This window comes from Lepisma saccharinum, chromosome 2, assembly GCF_977018435.1.
Source record: "Lepisma saccharinum chromosome 2, izLepSacc3.1, whole genome shotgun sequence".
NCBI classification, from domain to species: Eukaryota; Metazoa; Arthropoda; class Insecta; order Zygentoma; family Lepismatidae; genus Lepisma; species Lepisma saccharinum.
Genome location: NC_139230.1, coordinates 193,244,673 through 193,261,627, shown reverse-complemented (window position 1 = coordinate 193,261,627; position 16,955 = coordinate 193,244,673). Strand labels below are relative to the sequence as shown.

The 16,955-nt window shown below is 36.5% G+C and overlaps 1 pseudogene; it reads left to right on the top strand.

Moving 5' to 3' along the window:
* The first annotated feature begins 15,937 nt into the window (after positions 1-15,937).
* On the top strand, positions 15,938-16,038 carry LOC145984577 (U6 spliceosomal RNA; annotated as a pseudogene).
* The last annotated feature ends 917 nt before the right edge of the window (positions 16,039-16,955 follow it).

Genomic DNA, 16,955 nt, shown 5'->3' with positions numbered 1-16,955 from the left:
TTCTCTCGCGCATTCCGCTATCTTCTTAACAAAATGTTTTGCCGCATCAGGTCCGCAATACAAGATGACATCATTCAATTTTTCTCCGTAGATGGAGAAACTGCAAGGCTCGTGGTGAAAAATTTGGGTCGTGCTTGAGGTAGAGGGATCAGGGTTGCAAGACGTCATAGGAACTTGGAAGCTTTCAAAGTCGGCATAAAGGACAGCGGGATGGTGGAGAAGAGCCTGGTGTTTCTGAAATTTCATCTTGGTTCCGGGTTCCGGCATGACATCTTCGGGTTCTGCATTCACGGAGCCAAAACACTTGTGCTGTTCTCTCATCTTCTTACCCCCGCGAAAAATTCTCAAACACCGATCGCAAATTTCCATCTTATCGCGATTCTTGGTGATCTGTCTTCCTACTAATCGTGAGAAATTCCGTATCAAACTGTAACGGCCATCTACAAGCAAGAGTCGAATTACATTATTCTGGCTTCTAACAGGTCTTAACACACGAATATTGCCGGAATCGTCAACCCCAAACACAGAAATATCGATATCTTCTCCTTTTTCCTCTCTATAGTTTTTTAAAAATTGATTGATCTTATTCAGGGGCACAGGATAGGAAATTCCTCTCATCATATTCTCGTATCTTCCCTCGTATTCTCTGTAATTGGACAGGCGTTCGGGGTGAACATTATTAGCTGGGTGTAATGCGGCGATGACAGACCATAGGAAACTCTTCTGATCATTACTTTGTATGTTCAACACTGCATTTTGCTTTTTTTTTGTTTTTTGTTTTTTTTGAGCGCTGCGTAATGGTTTGAAATTGCAGACTCTAAGTTCTAACATGTGGCTGCGACCGCAAAGACTCCATCCACTTCCTCTACCTTCAAACTCTTCTTGTTTTTGTGTCAGGTGATCAAATAGCCGTGTCACTATCTCGTCAAGATTCTCGTTATTGTCATCGTGTAAGGCTTCACACCCTACGTAAAAGCTAAAAGTGCTTGACTCGGACGAGACAACTTTCTCATACAGCAGGGTCAAGACGAGATGAATTTTAATTGCAACATTGACGAGGCAATCACGTAATTTATCGACTACCTGAGATTTCACATTGTTGAGGAAGATGCTCGAGTCACACTTTTCATCGCTTCCAGATTTATACGTTATGATGCGTGCACTTTTATTCAAAGCACTGCTTTCATGCGCATCAATGCGAGATTTCTTTGCCGGCGGGACTACGACATCATAATCCAGTAGACGACATTTTTTCAAATGCCTAGCAATGTTAGGTTTAGAAATCAACTTCCCACAGTTGCGACATGCCACTTTCCCGCAAAAACCGGAGGGACCTGGTTGCGGTTCCATTTTTTTTCTCTCTCTGTTATTTATATATATACAGAGAAATTTTTTTTGGGCGGGTTGTGGTGGTAGTGGAAAGCGCACTGAAACAGAAGAAAAAAAATTGAAAAAATGCTCGACATTTTTTCCTTCCACATATATATTAGACGCGAACAGTATGTATGTATGTATGTGTGTGTGCACTGTTGTAGGAGGTTAAAAATATGGGACATGTAAGTGTGTGTCAATTTTTTATGGCTCCTCTGAATATGTGTGTGTCAGACGCAAAACAAAAAAATATTAATATATCATGAAAAAATAAAAACTTACCTTTCAAGAGAGATAGAGAGAAACTTCAAAATAAAAACTTGTAGCTCACTAAAACTTCCACGATGATATATATGTATACTGCCAGATAAAAACAATTAAGAATACTGAACTGCCACGATTGACGTTCACCTTTCAAGAGAGATAGAGAGACTTCAAAATAAAACTTGTAGCTCACTAAAACTTCCACGATGATATATATGTATACTGCCAGACAAACAAATTAAAAAATACTGAACTGCCACGATTGACGTTCACTATGATAATGACGTACAAAAAAACTGGTAGGTTATATAGGAACTCCTCTCCTTTTTTCTCCTTCTCTCCTTCCTACTCCACGCGACTCTCTTTGGTGAAAACACAATGAGCGCTATAGTCAATGTCCTAGCAAATAAAAACCCTTGTTGACTAATTTACTCATGTTATATTTTTTTCAACAAAAGATTTTGTGATGCGCACAATATCCTGTGGGGGACAAATAACAATAAACGGGACGTTGATAGTTCCACCTATGTATGTATTGTCGATCATTTCCCCTCGCCCTCTATTCCACGCCCCGTCAGGGTGTGGTGTGTGAAACAAACGATTCCCAGTATAAAACTCAAAAAGCGGAAGATGCTGCTGTGTTTGCTTCCGCCACATCCCCCTCTGATTCTATTGTTATCGGGGATGTGATGGATTCTTCATTCAGAACCGTGGGAAAGCTGAAAAAAAATAGAATCTCTTCGGGCGAAAGAGGATGCAAGGTGAATGGGTTCGGGGAGGGGTTGCTGTGGATAGTTTGGTCCGTGATGAAAATGTTACATTGGGCGACGAAACACAATTTCTCCACAGGGACAGGAAAAATTCTACCGAGCGTCGCTATCCACGCGAACATTAGAAATTGCCTGAATGCCTTGGGGGCTTGGCATAGGATTATCGATTTTCGTTTTTAGAGAATAATCTATGTAAGATTCTAGCATCGAGAATAAACAACATTGATTAAATTTTTGACAACATTCGCAGTACAAATCTAAACTCGTGATGATTTCGCCGTTACCACGCACCCCTGGCGAGGTTATAGGGGCCAGGTATCCTAAAAAACAACAATTATTATTTTGTTTGTTTGTTTGTGTTACAATACGGAAATAATAAGAGGCATACGCGCGTGTGTGTGTGTGTGTGTGGGTACATCGTTCCCTCCCCCGAGAGAGAGGTTTACGAAGGTCACGATATATATAAACATTTGGGTCCCGGACTTGGAAAATTACGATAAGGTGCACTCATCTTTCAAAAAATAAGAGGATGAGAGAATAAGAGGATGAGAAGATGAGAGGAGAGGTTTACGAAGATCACGATATATAAACATTTGGCCCCCGTTGATTCCAGCACTCCAACTTCATTTTTAATATTGACGACAATATTCTAAAAATAGAGAGGATGAGAGGATGAGAGAATGAGAGAATGAGAGATTGAGAGATTGAGAGAATAAGAGGATGAGAAGATGAGAAGATGAGAGGAGAGGTTTACGTAGGTCACAATATATAAACATTTGGTCCCAGACTTGGAAAATTACGATAAGGTACACTCATCTTTCAAAAAATAAGAGGATGAGAAAATAAGAGGATGAGAGAATGAGAGGAGAGGTTTACGAAGATCACAATATATAAACATTTGGTCCCAGACTTGGAAAATTACGATAAGGTACACTCATCTTTCAAAAAATAAAAGGATGAGAAAATAAGAGGATGAGAGGATGAGAGGAAGATGAGAGAATAAGAAGAGGATAAAAAAAGGATGAGAGAAGAATAAGAAGAATGAGAGGGATGAGAAGGATGAGAGGATGAGAGCTCATCTTTCACTCATCACTGCCTTTTTGCCCCCGTGAAACATCGTCAGCGCACTAAATGAGGCGTGGAACAGGAAGAGAAAGTGAGTTTTTCAACTTTTTGTAGTCGTTTGGTCAAGAAATCAAAGTTGTCGTGGGAGTCACAATTTTTATCTACTCGCTGGACTTGGAAAATTTTCAGAGCCTACGTTATTTTTTTTTGAATTTCCAGTCAGGGAGAACACGAACATGTCAATGCACAACCCTCGAAGTTACGAACGAACGGCCCACCCTTGGATCTCCAAATTTCGTACCCGCATCACCAAAATCGACAAGCTGGTCGACGGGGAAGATTTTTTCGATTTATTTTTGCTTTATCTCTCATCGTTTTCGAGATATTTGCATTTGATGCGTTAGAACTGTTCCGTCACCCTTTCGTTCTTCACATTTCGGACGAAGGAATTCTCGGCGTCCTTAGGATGACGCTGCACACGGTGTCGTCGGGCAGTGCATTGTGAAATTCGCACACGATCTTGATGTTGGTGCGCACCACCTGCTTCCTGATTGATTGATTGATAGTCCACTTTATGCACAGTAAGGCTAATCGGGACTGGACCTACAGTTTAAAGTAGGATCCGAACCACTCCGTGCCTCCACCGGGTATCAAACCCAGGATCCCTTGACTACAAGGCGACGACGCTACCACTGCGCCATTGGGGAAGCCTAACCTCCTGCTTCCTCTTCCCTGGACATGTATGGGGAAAAATAGAACAGCATATTCTTGGTTAATTAACATGGATGAATGGAATGTGTGATAACTAAAGTTTTTTCTCGTCTGATAGGAGGGGAAAAAAGTTGATTTCGACATCTGAAAAAAGAAATAGATCGCTCAACAACATTGGAATTGACCATCATTATTTATCCTCGTCGTTGCGATGTAAAGAGGAGAAGATTTTTTCATGTGAGTTTTCGTTGGTTATATTATTTGTCTCGTCCTTTAGATCTGTTAGGAGACACAAACTTCCAACTTCTTAGGATTTTATGTATTTATAATATAAGAATTTTAGTTTCTGCGATATTATACATATATTCTCTTATTTATTCTTCCCTTTTACATTAACTATCTCTCTCTCATCTAGTCTCATATTCTTATTAACAATTCTACAAGCAACAACGTTGTTTTTATATTTTTTTTGTTCAATGCAACATGTTTTTGTTTTTTAAACACACTTAATGTATGTACCTCTTTCAATGAAAGGAACGAAGTTTTTTTTTGTATCCGTGGACAAAAATTATTACTTTGTATATATTTTAACTTTCAGAAGACAGAGAAAAGTAACACACACATTTTCCGAATTAATATCATTTTTTCATTTGTTAGTACTTGAATTTTGGAAACTGCCACACTCACTAGCATTTTTCTTACGATTGGTTTTTGTGAGTTTGTGTTAAATCACCACGCCCTTCCTTGAGCAATATATTATACCCTTGCTGCGACGAACAACAGTCAACTGCCTTTGTTGTACATTTAAAAAAGGTAGAGAACATGTTTCTAAGAGGTAGGGAGATAATTGATCAAGATAGAAATATCGGAGAAAAGAGAAAATTTTTAAGCGGAGGATAATGAAGATTTTACATTTTGAGTTCCCTATCGTGATAAACGGATCAACTTTTGCAACTTTTTTTATTCTTTGCTATCATGTCACCAATTTGCATTATCATCGGTTGGATTACAAATAATGTGGAGTTCAAAAATGAGAAAGGTATCGAATAACACACTTATAACCCAAAACAATCTTCGATACCAGGTGCATTTCACTATAAAAAAACTGCATATATTCCAAATAAATCTATCAATTCATCAAGTTCAAGGATGCAAAACTTTAAGTTTTCACTATCAGTCTCTTTTTTTTCAGCCCTCCACGCTAACAATCTACTTCCGTGCCACATCACGCCAAGAGTATAATTCGATAGCACACATTTTTGCTAACTCTGAGAAAAATCACTGGGGTGTGAAAATATATTTCTCCCATAAAACTACAACATACCATCATCCGAAAAAAAATGATCTGTGAAATTGCTACATGAAAAATTGTAAAAATCCATTTTCAAAAAAATAATCACGAACGAAACTATATTTTTTTAAAATAACGATCATTGACATTTCTAACACGGAACACAAAAAATTGACGGAATATTTTTTTCTGCTTTTTACACCAACAACGAAAAAGAAAATTTATTCACCACCCTTCCACCTTGAACACACACAACATTGCTTTGTATGAATTGTGCGCTTTTTTTTTTACAAATCGGTGGAAATCAAAGAAAGACGGATCTCGAACATAAACACCCTACTCCCTCATCAAAATTAATTGGCCACCAAATCTCATGAAGCATCGATAAAGGATGCGCTTTCTATTGAACATATAATTACTTATAAACGTGCAATGCGTGATATTCTCGAAAAACTCAACCCTCTCCGTCTCTTCAAGAATTCGAATTCAAGCGATATTTTTAAATAGATGGAAGAAGTACTTAAATGTTCATGTAGGAGATAAATCGGAAGTAAATGAAGTACACACAGCAGAACCTAATTTGATTAAAATTAAAGATGCTATTAAAACACTAAAAAAATAAGAAAGCACATATCATCGATTTTAATACCAGCTGAGTTAATTAAATATGACGGGAATTCGATAATATGTCAAATTCATAAATTAATTTTTTTAATATGGAATAAAGAAGAAATCCCTCACCAGTGGAAAGAATCCATAATTGTTCCTGTGATAAAATGAAGTGCAATAATTATCGTGGAATTTCTCTACTCTCAACAACATATAAAATATTATATAACATTCTTTTAACAAGACTAAACCCATATACTAATGAAATAATATATGTGATTATCGATGTGGATTTAAACGTAACAGATTATTTTTTTTCACATCAGACAGACACTTGAGAAAAGTGGGAATATAATCAAAATATCCCCATCAGCTATTCACTGACTTAAAAAGAAAAGCATATGATTCGGTCAAAAGAGATAAATTAGTCGATTTAAAATACATAAAAATCTTGTTAATATGTCTGACAAATGTACAATTCATTATAAAAGAAAGATGCATCATATCTATTGCTCTTTAATTTTGCCTTAGAATATGCTATTAGGAAGGTAAAAGAAACTAACGAAGTACTAAAATTAAACGATGTGACTCAACTGTTAGGATATGCAGATGATGTAAATGCAATTAAGAATAATGCTAAAATATTTTTTCAAAGCAGCTAAGGAAGTTAGCAAAGAGAAAATTACAGGTCGAAACCAAGTGATAATTACTCGATTTGAACCAATTTCCAAATTTCAAGTAAAAAAAAAAAAAAAAGGTAAAAGTGTTCCCCTGTGCATAGCACCACGCCATGAAGGCGTATAGGGGGTGTGGGGGTAACGCCCCACACTTTCTTGATCCGGTCGTGAGTGGGGGTGATGTGATCAGCATCACGCCCCTGACCGCCTTTACCCCCCAGGGTTTCCCCCAGGTACCCATGTTATTCGACGCTGGGTGGGCGCCGGGTCCGCTTCCACCGTTAGAAAAGTTTCCGGATTTGAACCCGGGACCTTTAGCATGGTAGTCAGACGCGTTACCGACTGAGCCACCGCGGCCACTAATTTCAAGTACTTAGGAGTAATAGTAACAAATGAAAAGAAGGATTAATTCGGAAAATGCATGTTATTTTTCTCTTCATAAACTTTTTGTCTTTTCGTTTAATATCTAAGAAACTAAAAGTTGAAATATACAAAACAATTAATTTTGCCTGTGGATGCAAAAACTTGATCCCTTGAAGATAAATTGAGAGTATTTTGAAAATAAGATCCTTAGGAAAATATTTCAGTCTAAAAAGGGGATGAAGAAACAAGTGAACGGCGAAGGTTACATAATTTAGAAGTACATAATTTATATTCGTTTCCAAATATTATTAGAATGATGATTAAGTCATGAAGACTTAGGTGGGCACGAATGAGAAAGGAAAAAAGAGAAGAGTTTACAGGATTCTTATTGGGAAACCTGATGGTAGGAGACCAAAAACGAAGATGGAGATGGACCTAAAAGTAATCGGTAAAGATGGAATAGAATGTATATATATCTCTCCTGTTATCACAATCGAGAATTCTAGATTATCAATTGTTCTCCCTGCAATTTTTAGAAATTAAATTTTTCATGATCATCCAGCGAATGCCGGAGAAATTTCAGCAATGTCGATTATTCAATTGATGTTGTCATCTTCATCCGATACATTTTTTGAAAATTTTATACATCACTTCCGGGGGGCAGGTCGGTTAAAAAAACGCGATACCGAAGGTTCCATGGTTTTTTTTTCACTCTCTATTGTTTGGCCGATTTTGAATTTGGAAGTTTTTTCTCTTCATTTTGCCTTTCGCGATACGTTCGACTACTTCCAACAATACGTTTCAAACTTTCTGTAAAAACGTTTCAACGTTCCAGTAAACGTTTAATATTTTAGCATTATTCTTAATTGCATTTACATCATCTGCATATGCTAAGAGTTGAGTCACATCGTTTAATTTTAGTACTTCGTTAGTTTCTTTTACCTTCCTAATAGCATATTCTAAGGCAAAATTAAAGAGCAATAGATATGATGCATCTTTCTTTTATAATGAATTGTACATTTGTCAGACATATTAACAAGATTTTTATGTATTTTAAATCGACTAATTTATCTCTTTTGACCGAATCATATGCTTTTCTTTTTAAGTCAGTGAATAGCTGATGGGGATATTTTGATTATATTCCCACTTTTCTCAAGTGTCTGTCTGATGTGAAAAAAAATAATCTGTTACGTTTAAATCCACATCGATAATCACATATATTATTTCATTAGTATATGGGTTTAGTCTTGTTAAAAGAATGTTATATAATATTTTATATGTTGTTGAGAGTAGAGAAATTCCACGATAATTATTGCACTTCATTTTATCACAGGAACAATTATGGATTCTTTCCACTGGTGAGGGATTTCTTCTTTATTCCATATTAAAAAAATTAATTTATGAATTTGACATATTATCGAATTCCCGTCATATTTAATTAACTCAGCTGGTATTAAAATCGATGATATGTGCTTTCTTATTTTTTTAGTGTTTTAATAGCATCTTTAATTTTAATCAAATTAGGTTCTGCTGTGTGTACTTCATTTACTTCCGATTTATCTCCTACATGAACATTTAAGTACTTCTTCCATCTATTTAAAAATATCGCTTGAATTCGAATTCTTGAAGAGACGGAGAGGGTTGAGTTTTTCGAGAATATCACGCATTGCACGTTTATAAGTAATTATATGTTCAATAGAAAGCGCATCCTTTATCGATGCTTCATGAGATTTGGTGGCCAATTAATTTTGATGAGGGAGTAGGGTGTTTATGTTCGAGATCCGTCTTTCTTTGATTTCCACCGATTTGTAAAAAAAAAAAAGCGCACAATTCATACAAAGCAATGTTGTGTGTGTTCAAGGTGGAAGGGTGGTGAATAAATTTTCTTTTTCGTTGTTGGTGTAAAAAGCAGAAAAAAATATTCCGTCAATTTTTTGTGTTCCGTGTTAGAAATGTCAATGATCGTTATTTTAAAAAAATATAGTTTCGTTCGTGATTATTTTTTTGAAAATGGATTTTTACAATTTTTCATGTAGCAATTTCACAGATCATTTTTTTTCGGATGATGGTATGTTGTAGTTTTATGGGAGAAATATATTTTCACACCCCAGTGATTTTTCTCAGAGTTAGCAAAAATGTGTGCTATCGAATTATACTCTTGGCGTGATGTGGCACGGAAGTAGATTGTTAGCGTGGAGGGTTAAAAAAAAAAGAGACTGATAGTGAAAACTTAAAGTTTTGCATCCTTGAACTTGATGAATTGATAGATTTATTTGGAATATATGCAGTTTTTTTTATAGTGACGTGCACCTGGTATCGAAGATTGTTTTGGGTTATAAGTGTGTTATTCGATACCTTTCTCATTTTTGAACTCCACATTATTTGTAATCCAACCGATGATAATGCAAATGGGTGACATGATAGCAAAGAATAAAAAAGGTTGCAAAAGTTGATCCGTTTATCACGATAGGGAACTCAAAATGTAAAATCTTCATTATCCTCCGCTTAAAAATTTTCTCTTTTCTCCGATATTTCTATCTTGATCAATTATCTCCCTACCTCTTAGAAACATGTTCTCTACCTTTTTTAAATGTACAACAAAGGCAGTTGACTGTTGTTCGTCGCAGCAAGGGTATAATATATTGCTCAAGGAAGGGCGTGGTGATTTAACACAAACTCACAAAAACCAATCGTAAGAAAAATGCTAGTGTGTGTGTCAGTTTCCAAAATTCAAGTACTAACAAATGAAAAAATGATATTAATTCGGAAAATGTGTGTGTTACTTTTCTCTGTCTTCTGAAAGTTAAAATATATACAAAGTAATAATTTTTGTCCACGGATACAAAAAAAACTTCGTTCCTTTCATTGAAAGAGGTACATACATTAAGTGTGTTTAAAAAATAAAAACATGTTGCATTGAACAAAAAAAATATAAAAACAACGTTGTTGCTTGTAGAATTGTTAATAAGAATATGAGACTAGATGAGAGAGAGATAGTTAATGTAAAAGGGAAGAATAAATAAGAGAATATATGTATAATATCGCAGAAACTAAAATTCTTATATTATAAATACATAAAATCCTAAGAAGTTGGAAGTTTGTGTCTCCTAACAGATCTAAAGGACGAGACAAATAATATAACCAACGAAAACTCACATGAAAAAATCTTCTCCTCTTTACATCGCAACGACGAGGATAAATAATGATGGTCAATTCCAATGTTGTTGAGCGATCTATTTCTTTTTTCAGATGTCGAAATCAACTTTTTTCCCCTCCTATAAGACGAGAAAAAACTTTAGTTATCACACATTCCATTCATCCATGTTAATTAACCAAGAATATGCTGTTCTATTTTTTCCCATACACGTTCAGGGAAGAGGAAGCAGGCGGTTAGACTTCCCCAATGGCGCAGTGGTAGCGTCGTCGCCTTGTAGTCAAGGGATCCTGGGTTTGATACCCGGTGGAGGCACGGAGTGGTTCGGATCCTACTTTAAACTGTAGGTCCAGTCCCGATTAGCCTTACTGTGCATAAAGTGGACTATCAATCAATCAATCAGGAAGCAGGTGGTGCGCACCAACATCAAGATCGTGTGCGAATTTCACAATGCACTGCCCGACGACACCGTGTGCAGCGTCATCCTAAGGACGCCGAGAATTCCTTCGTCCGAAATGTGAAGAACGAAAGGGTGACGGAACAGTTCTAACGCATCAAATGCAAATATCTCGAAAACGATGAGAGATAGAGCAAAAAAAATCGAAAAAATCTTCCCCGTCGACCAGCTTGTCGATTTTGGTGATGCGAGTACGAAATTTGGAGATCCAAGGGTGGGCCGTTCGTTCGTAACTTCGAGGGTTGTGCATTGACATGTTCGTATTCTCCCTGACTGGAAATTCAAAAAAAAATAACGTAGGCTCTGAAAATTTTCCAAGTCCAGCGTTAAAAGTTGCAAATATCTCGAAAACGGTGAGAGATAGCGCGAAAATAAATCGAAAAATCTCCCCAAACACCACCCCCTTGTCGATTTTGGTGATGTAGAGTACGTATGCCAAAGTTTGGTTATCCTAAAAGTTCAAGGGTGGGCCAATTGCCGACTTTTTTTTTTTGAACGCTCCATAGGATCATCGTAGAGACATGTGTTAGCATTGGCTCAGTGTTCTCCTAACAATAATAAACATAGGTTATCATATTTGACCCCTCTGTCGAAAATTTTCCAAGTTCAGCAAATATCTCGAAAACGGTGAGAGATAGAGAAAAAATAAATCGAAAAATCTCCCCCGTTGACACCTTTGTCGATTTTGGTAATGAAGAGTACTAGTACGAAATTTTGGAGGTCCTTAGTTGAAGGGCACGGGGTGTTTGTGGACACCCTCCAAAATTTTGATCACTCGTAACTTCCGAACATGTAGTCGTAGAGAGGTCGGGTTTAGTGTGTTGGTCGAGTCTCAATGTCCTCTGTCCCCCATACCAAAATAAACATAGGTCGTCATGGAAGCAAATTTTTTTTCATCAATCGAAAATTTTCTAAGTCCACAGCGTTAAAAAAATCTTAAATTGCAAATATCTCGAAAATAGTAAGACTTATCGAAAAAATATATCGAAAAACACCCCCATCCGGTATCGTTAGATACCCGCTGTCGATTTTGGAGGTGTAGAATACGTGTACCAAATTTTGGTGGTCCTGGGGTCAAGGGGTAAGAAGTTAACCCTCCCCCCAAAACTTTGATCACTCGTAACTTTTGAACGAATAGTCGTAGAAAGGTCGGGTTTAGTGCGTCGGTCGAGTCTCGGTGTTCTCTGTCCTCCCATACCAAAATAAACATAGGTCGTCATGGAACCAATTTTTTAATCATCAATCGAAAATTTTCTAAGTATTGCGTTAAATTGCAAATATCTCGAATTTTTGGGTTAGGGGCCAGGAATCCTAAAAAAAAAACAATTATTATTTGTTTGTTTGCTTGAAAAAAAAACACGTGACAATACAGAAATGATGAGGCGCGCGCGTGTGTGTGGCAGAGATCACATCGCTCCGAGCATTTTTTGAGGTTTACAAAGGTCATGATATATAAACATGGCCGGACTTAGAAAATTACGATAAGGCCCATTCATGCTTCAAGGTTGAGAAAGTGCATTTACTCATCACTGCTTTTCTTCGCTGTGAAACATCGTCAGCGCAATAAATGAGGCGCGGAACGTGGAGAGAAAGTGAGTTTTTGAGGTTTTGGTGCGGTTTTCTTAGAGGTCATCATTTTAGGGTTGATCTCAAAGGCACATTTACTATCTACTGATATATAATGTGTGTGTGTGTTCGAAGGATGACGATCATCGGCCGCCGGATATTATATTATTATATCGATGCATCAGGAAACATGCAAAGAACTTTAATAGAAATTTATTTCTAAATGTAGTTTGTAGTTTCGTTGGTTAAGAGAAATGATAGTGTTTGGAAAGTTACCATTTAAGAGTAACTGAGTGTCAGATATACCTCATCCAAAATACTGTATAACGGTTACAGTTTCTCATTTGAAAAAGTAAATTATTACTTTAAGAAGTAATTACGTTACTTTTACGAAGATGAGATATTTGTATTGTCTCGCGTTGCTTCTCATCACATTTTGACTAATCGTGAAGATGTGGATGAGTGATGATTAGATGAAATTGATGAAGGGACAATCACAGATAACATCCATGCTCAAGCCGGGATTTGATCCCGGGTACTTGGATTGCTGGATCGAAAGTAAACCACTTACCCGACTCTGCTTTATTTCCTATAATGTAAAACAAAAAGTTCTTATAGATGACACTGCTACCAGACGACTTGATAAGTACAGGGTTATTCAAAAAACAGGAGCAGAGTACAAATCCTTATCTTGAACACGTGTAAAAGATGCAAAAATAAGCTATTCGTCACTGGATAAAGTAATGATCAAGGTTTTCATAACCCAGGTAGAATTTTCATTTGATCCTGTGCAGTGGTGAATGCAATGTGCCGACTTCACACCTAGTTAAAAGCAGAGGCTGTAAACAGGAACTCGGCACACCGGCCGAATAGGACAATATCCAACTCCATGGACGATTATACTGCTTGTTGGTGTAGGCACAAGAGCCTCGTTAGTCTGCCTTCCGCAAAGGACACTCCTTGCTCCCTAGACACGGAATCGAACTCGGATCCTTCGGCAAATAGGTCGCCTGTGTATGTACAGTGGCATCCATGAGTATCACCGTGCAAATTGTCCAAAACTATTTTCATTACCTCATTTTTCTCTCACATCCTATGTTTTTAAGCGATGGATTTTTATGTATACTAGTGCAGAAGTTGTCAACAGCTTGTTTTCAGTTTTTTTTAAATTCTTGAAGCTCTTATTGGGTCAAAGAGTGCACGAAATTGTGATGGAAAATTTCCACGGTAATACTCATGGATCCCATTGTACCACTGAACACGCTCGGCAACGAGGTGTAGGCTATACGTTTGACTAATAGAATGCACAGAATAATGTTTCACGCTACGTTGATGGAATCCAGGGCGACTCCTGTCATGTTAATTAGTAGAGAATACTTTTCGCAGCAAGGTAATATTCATTTTACATTTGTATTTGCGTTTATTAGAAACGATTCAAGAACGAAGAGCTTCATAGGACAACGTTAATCATAGTATTCCTTCTCCCTTGAAAAAATCAGTATTTGTTTAATGTGTTCAATAAAATTATTAAATTCTCCACATATTTAACATATAATAATAATAAGGAAAATAATAATCATGACATTGAGGGAAATGAAAGATTTGTAATTAAACGCGTGCTCATTTCTTTGTATTGACAAGGTAGTACGGTTAGTATCTTTTTATATACCTGCAACCTTCACTTTCAAACCTGTAATGACAGCAAGTAACACATACCAATTACATATCAACTACAGTTTTAATATAACATGTCTATAATAATCACTTGCAAGGCATAAAAACATTCAACTCATCCCCTCCCCAAATTGCCATATAAGTGGTAGCATCTTTTTAGCCCTCCCTGTATTCTACGAGTACTCGCGAGTTGCGACCACCATTTTGTAGGTTAAGAACCTTGTTTGGCGCTTCAAATGGCATTGGGGTAAATTTCTAACCATAAATTGCTCCATGACTTTGCAATTACTTATCACGCTTAAATCTTTTTAAAACAGATAACATCCGGTGAACGCACATAGCGGTGCGGATGCCGCTTTAAACTGTAGCTCCAGTCCCTATTAACCTTTATGTGCATATAGTGGACTTAAAACACCAAATCAATCAATAAATCAATCAATGTAGATCCAGTCCCAATTAGCCTTTCTGTGAGGACTTAAAAATAAACTCAAACAAACAAAAAATAACCACGCTTATGCAATCAGAAAGAAGGTATTGGTGCTGATTACGGTTTGACGCTCCCGAGGGCGGCGCCTCGGGCAGCCTCCCGGGACGCCCAGTATTCCTGCCCCTGCACACATTACATATGAGTGTAGAATTTTGGATTCAAGTATGCATGACTTACAATACTGAGAGCACTGATGTGAAATGATTACATATTAAGATAGGAGATGGCGCAGTATTTCATTGTATAATTACAATGTAGGTTCTCCATACTTAGCTTATAAATTTAAAATATTTTCAAAGATTTAAATTCGAATTACAAAGCAAAGAAACTTTTAGACATTACGACGTCATTAGTTTTTCCAAACAGAAAAAAAAATCATTGTACTATAAGATTGTCAATGTAGGAATACTAAAGGCCTATTATAAGAACAAGCCCCAAGAAATCTTGTACGAGCAAAATTAGAATACGGGAATACGGTGTGGAACCCATATATCTCATGCCATATCAATAAAATTGAAAAAATTCAGAATAAATTTTTACGACATTTTACTACAAAAAATACAAGAGATCTTCATATGCAGATCGCATCTCCTATGTTAAATTACTAAATGAATTCTCATGTGATACACTTCAACGAAGACGCGAAACGGCTGGCCATATATTCCTATACAAACTTGTCAAAGGTATACTTGAGTGTGAAAATCTTATACAGTTGATAAACTTTAACGTTAATTATAAGGTATTAAGAGTAAGACAACCATTTTACTGCAATAAATCAAACACAAAATTCCATCAAAATTCTCCAATCATTAGATTATTAAGTAAACATAATAATATTGTCCCGATTGGAATTGATTTGGATTTTGCTTTTAATATTAAAAACTATCTATATAGTTTAAACAACATATTAGATATAATATACAAATAAAACAGATCTAATTCTAGAGTGATTTATTTATAGCCTCAAATACAATTTATAGCTTTCTAAATTTTGTATACATATAAACGAATTCAAATTTGAACTTTTGCTTTGTATTGATTATTCCTGTTTCCTATTTAAATAGTGCTATTCGTATAATTTCTTTATTCTTCTCAAGCTTTTATAGTTTGTTACTTGTTTATGTTTTGTTTCTTCTGTCCTGTAGTTTTCTCCTCTGTTCAAAATTTGTAATATGTATATGTATGTAATTTTTTGTATTTGTGTAACTTTTGTATTTGTATATCTTTTTGTATTCATATTTATCTAATGTTTTGTGTAATAATTACTATGTGTTTGTATCATGTATTATATATTGATGTAAATTTTATTATATATAGCAAATTGTAATGCCTATTGTAATTGGAGCATTCGCTCTGTTATAGGCGATTGGTTAATAAATAAATAAATAAATAAAACTTAAGACAAGCTAAACATAAATTCTACTATTTCCATATATGTGATAGTTTGAAAGTCTTATATAACTGAGGTTCACCCCCAGATACTCGCTTCGGCGGTACATACATTAAAATTGGAACGATATAGAGAAGAGCAGCATGATTCCTGCGCAAGGATGACATATAAAACGCTCACCACAAATTCTGCAAACTCTGCCACGTCACAAGCAAAACAACAGATGGGAACAGCGAATCCCTACAGATTCCAGCGAATGCCACGCCGATGGAAACAATAGATTTGTTGCACTTAATTTTCCGTGCAATTAACCCAAGGGATGGCAAATCGACCTCAAATAACCAAAATTGAAAAAAGAATTACCGTTTCCACAACGTGCTGTCTCTTTTAGTATGATACCAGTGGAAGAAAAAAAAGACTGTCAGCAAATCTGCTGTTCAGGTTTACATGCATAGTGTTACAGCAAATTGTCCATCGATTTCTTCTACGTTCTATGCTTTCTTAGGGAATGAAATTGCACTGACATTAGAACAGACGTCCTATTTTGTTTATTGGCAATTTTGTTTCAATTTTTCGACCTTATACGGAATGAACGAACATGACGAAGGACACTTTGACCAATATTAGCTGTATGTACGGTCACGGACATTTCTGGATTGTAGCAATGCCATTAACGTTCAACGGAATTGTTACAACCCAGAAGTGTCCGTGACTGTACAAGATGAAACTTGCATTTCGTGAAACTGAAGTGATCCCCAACTGAGGCTACTTTGAGTGTCACTAAGCTTCCTGAACTGTTTTCATTACAAACTGTGAATATCGAGTAGTAATTTTGTGTGGGAGGGAAATAATGATAATGATTAAGGACAGTGTCGTCTGCACAGTTCATTGCAGCGCACCATGACGATATATACGAAGTGTAGACGTCGACGTTGGTCATAGTAATCAGCACCGGTAGATTTGGCCCCCTAGGTACATACTTGACCGAAATCGAACACTTGTCTCTTGCGTGTCATTAAAAAACTTCCTACAGAGCATTCATGAGACCAGATTCGAGTCCTGCTCGAATCTACATTTCCCCCTAAGGTTCTACAATGGTAGATTTC